This window comes from Macaca thibetana, chromosome X, assembly GCF_024542745.1.
Source record: "Macaca thibetana thibetana isolate TM-01 chromosome X, ASM2454274v1, whole genome shotgun sequence".
NCBI lineage: Eukaryota > Metazoa > Chordata > Mammalia > Primates > Cercopithecidae > Macaca > Macaca thibetana.
Window position 1 is genome coordinate 43,560,557 of NC_065598.1, and position 4,820 is coordinate 43,565,376.

Below are 4,820 nucleotides of genomic sequence, written 5' to 3' on the forward strand. Positions count from 1 at the left end.
AACAATATTGGCCAGTAGGGTGAACATCAGTTGGGAAGTCAGGAGACAGAGGATCAAAAACCTCTATAAAGAGAGAGAATTGGACTACATGCCTTCCACGTTCCTTCTCAAACCAGCGATTTTGTTAGTGCTGTGGTTTCTTGTGGCTTCTTCCAACAATGGTTACCTAAAGAGTTATGAATTGCAAACGGAGTTGTGAAACCTACTAAGGGAAAGAGAAGGAGACTGTCCCAATGCGAAAGGGGAAATAATTTGATATATTAGGATTATGGGGAATAAAACCACACTGCTAGAGCAGACCAAAGATTGAAGAGAACACATTGTTAAGAATTTAATGATTGAAGAGAACACATTGTTAAGAATTTAATGATTGAAGAGAACACATTGTTAAGAATTTAGTTATTTACAACCATAGCAGGGTTTATAATGTCAGATCTTACAAGGATAGAACTTGCCTCTTTAAATTTATTTCCAGAGCATGTATGGATGCACAGATACTTTATCTACATTTTATGTTGATGATGGCAGTATTGGTGTTGATGATCATTTTGAAGATAATGAAGAACTCTGGGATATTTTTAAAAAGCCAGAGTGATTATGAATCATAAGCACTTATTTACGCCATCTGTAAAGTGCGGGTAATATTAACCTCAAGGACTTTGGGGAAGATTAATTAAGAGAAAGCAGGGAAAAAGCTAAACACAATGTCTGCTCCATTATATGCTATTAATCAAGGGTGGCAGTGATGATAGAGGGTTTTTTTTTGTTGTTGTTGTTTTGTTTTTTGTTTTTTTTTTTTTTGAGACTTGCTATTTTGCCCAGGCTGGCCTTGAACTCTTGGGCTCAAGCTATCCTCCCATCTCAGCCTCCCAGGTAGCTGAGACTGCAGCACCACACCCGGCCTCTGACAGAGTTTTAAATTCTCAAGCACGGCTTTGTTTCACATACAATTTTTGAATATATTTATTTTCTTCAGAAATTCATATTAGAATAGGTTGTAAAGGTCTGTTGGGTCAGACCCTGTATACTTTATGTCAACAAGCTCCTCACATTCTGAGATCATAGTTTGCTAATGACAATTGACAGATACCTACACAAGATGGTTTGGTGGTCCTTTTCTTAGTCCACATGCTTTAGAAAAAAGAAAAAGACGGTTTTTGGAACAACAAAGAAAACATAGACTTTGAGGTCAGAAAATGACCTCAGGTTTCTTTTCTGTGAAATTTTGTAATAATTAACTTATTCCATAAAGATATAGAATCTTTTGAGAACCAAGTGAGATACTCTCTGTGGAAGTGCTATACAAATGCTAGTGTTATTATTAAAAGTCATATTGCCTTGTGTTAAAATGGTTGCTTTCAAACCAAGAACACCAGATTATCTCTTTGTAGATTACCTCTATATGTCATTAGCGCACTTAGTATAGTCATCTCTCACTCTCTCAGCCTGTGCACCTATGAAAAGCAAGGATAGGACTTTTTGATCTCAATATCTCCAGCATTTAGTATTCTAGCTGACACATAGGAGGCACTGTCACATATTCTTAAACCATGCATTTAAAGGAAGCAGAAACATTGATTTGAACCTTTAAATATTATGAGCCACACAATGAGACTAGATGGCTTAGATCCAAAATGAGTGAATTTCTTTCCTTTTACAGACCAATAAATATATAAAAGTTACTGTTGCAGGCTTGGTTCTCAAGAGTCACATACTGAGTTAGAGTTTGTGGTGCAGGATATTTATTAGGGATCAGTATCCATAGAAAACAAGTGGGGAAGCTAGCTTAGGTAGAAAGAGGAGTGCTCATTAGAGTTGTCCTTCATTGGGCCAAGATAGCCAGGCCTTTATACCCTGGCCTTCATCAGTCACTGGATATGAGCCATTCTGGAAGAGCATGTCCTTGGGCAAGGTGACTCCTGAAGCTGAGGCCATTCCTGAAGGGGTTGACAGTTGAGGCAACCCCTTTTGAAGGGGGATCTGGCTGGTGCATCTCTATGTTTGCCATAGTCATAAAATTTAAAATGTTCTTTGCCCCACATGAGAAGATGGCATAGGGCACAGGATGACATTAATCAATGAGACATTTCAAGTTACATTTATAATTGAATAAAAGAAAAGGCTTATGCTCTCACAGATTTATGGTAGAATATACCAAAAATTAATGCAATGAAGACTTACAGAAAAACAAAAGGCTCTAACATTGATTTGTTGGCATGTGATGTCAATTTCTCATGAAATGCGGTCCTTCAGCAGGTGTTGTGAGTACTTTTTTGTGCTTTGAAACAGGCATCACTAAGCAAAGAGCTCCTCCCAGAGTTTAAAGATGCAGTGATGGGAAGAACTCTTCCCAGATTCAAGTCTCTCCACTATTCTAGCTTCTGAAGAGAACAGGTGTGTCTGTCCACTAGGAGGTATCTGTACCCTGGAGTCATGACAAGTGCAGCATCAGCACGATATGGCTTCCCTTTCTGATCTAAGTCTTCTCACCCCTACCCACCCCTCAGCCCCAACACATTTGGTATTTCATCTTGGGCAGCTCTCTTGCTCAAGTGTGTAGGTTTCAATGGTGCCCAAAGAAGTGAACAAAAGCAAACCCACACCTTAATTCATTCAAGGTCACAATGAAGAAATCAGCTTACTCAGTTTCCCAGTCACAACGTGTAAGCGACCTGCTCTACCTAACACAAAATAACGTGTTGGGTGGACTAGCAAACACAGGAGTTTAGAAGAAAACCAACCACTATTTCCTCAGGACCTAGAAAGGTTGATTCGTCCTTCATTTTGAGCTTCTGGGGGGTAGTTCAGGAGCTTATGCGTATTAAGATTTAAGGTATGGGTCTGTAAAACTGGAATCTCAAGAAAATCAATTAAGTTCATAAACCTCTCTACCTCCCACTGCAGTACTAACTCATTATTATTAAACGCTTAAAAAATGATGAGGGCAAGATCAGTCTACAGGAGGCTTGCCCTCCACCATTATAGATTATCAGACAGATTTCTAAGATGTAAGCTACTAAAATTATAACATATTTTAATTTTCTCATGCATAGTAAATGGAGAAGCAAATGAGCATTTCTTAGGCATTCCAGGAGTAATGTTTTAAACTGATCAATGTTTTCATTTGGTTCTCTCTCAATCCTTAGGGGTAGACACCAAAATAAGGCTAACTATGTTTAATTTTTAAAAGATAGAAAACAAATTCCATAGTAACTTAATACCCAGTAATGTCTGAACTCTCTCAGTTCCCAGGGCTATTTTTAGGTCTTTAGGGAAAATATAACTATTTTTCCCCTTTCTCAGCCTTGCTATTCCCCAATTAAACCTTACCCTGTCTCGCCACACCCTAAGATTCTGAAAGGAGCCAGGCTCCTTTCACTGGTGGCGGGAAGGAAATTAAAGCAGTCAGGGTTGTGAGGAGCAGGAAGTGTAGGTTCGAGTTCCAAATCCAAGAGTGTCTGTGACTTTCAGCCAGTTCCTTGTTTTCTACAGGCCTCCATTTGCCCATGTATTTAAGGAGAGAAGAGGATGTATGCTTTCTAATAGCTCTTCCAAGGCCACTGTCCTGTGATTCTTTAATGCTCCAAGCATATTCTGCTCATTTCCATGGGGGAAACTTTGACAGTAGACCATGTAATGGGATTTGAAGATACTATTTTCTATGGCTTCCAGAGAATTTGGAAGATATGAGTCATATAACTGCCCCCTGTAGTCCCAAACTGGTAGGAAGGAAATAAAGACTAGAGTTTAAGGTATAGATTATAGATTCTCAAAGAAAATTGAGTTTTTAAAGCCAAGAAAATACTTTTTAAGGCTGGAAGTATTATTTTTCACTTTTTGATTAGCAACATGAAAGAACAGTCATAAATGTGACCAACAGTTAATACTTTCATTATCAGTTAAAAATTATAACCATTTAACTTTCAGTATTAAATGTAATTCCATTTATGACAAAATTCTTCATGTAATGGTCCAAATTGCCATTTTGCATTTGCCTTCAGAATGAGGAGAACCTGCAACTTAGTGGACTGGCTGGCTGTGTCACTACAGAGGTTAAGATCAAGGTCAAGATTTAGTAGCATTAGTTTCATTCTGTTTCAGAGCCATGAATACAAATTTAACCCTGCTGGCTTTCTTAAGAATGTGTGAAAGCTGTGCCAAAGAGTGTTCAAAACCATTATCTCTACTGGAAAAGTAATTCACAGGTTGGCTGTACTAACAGTGGGGGAGTTAATATCATCTCTGGTTAACCAGGACAAGGTTGCCCTGGAAACTGAATTGCCAAGTCTGGGTTTGTATTGAGATGCCTAAGATGGACATAGCATTGTGCTAACATCATGAGTATTCTTGTAATGCCCAGTAATATCATTGGATCCTGAGCACTGGACAGTCAATGGCACAGAAAGGTTGTTAACTATTTTGTCCTTCTGCTGGTTCTTCCAACTTCACTTGTGGATATTTATTTTCTTCTGAGAAAAGTAAAGAGATTAAAAAGGAGGGGACTCCTCTGTTTCATTCCATAGCTTCCAAGGAAGCCAAAATGCATAAGATTTTGTGTTTATTCAATGGGCTAAAATCTAAAACTCATAATCAAATTTAATAAGCCCTCAACACCTTGGTACACTGATTTCAGAAAAATGTTCCCACCATGCATTCTGGAACCTCATTTCTCTCTCTCTTTCTTTCTTTCTTTTTTTTTTTTTTTTTTTTTTGACCCTTTTACCACATCATAGGAGATGCTCAAGTACTAGCTACATGTATGTTCTAGTCCACATGATAGTAGGATATCAAGTAGGAAAAAAATACTTAAACAGTCAAAA

The 4,820-nt window shown here is 38.1% G+C and overlaps 1 protein-coding gene across 1 annotated transcript in view; it reads right to left on the reverse strand.

The window, feature by feature from the left end:
- The window catches only part of MAOB (monoamine oxidase B), a 713,383-nt gene that overhangs the window by 184,664 nt on the left and 523,899 nt on the right, over positions 1-4,820 (reverse strand). The gene's annotated exons all lie outside the window — the stretch shown is intronic.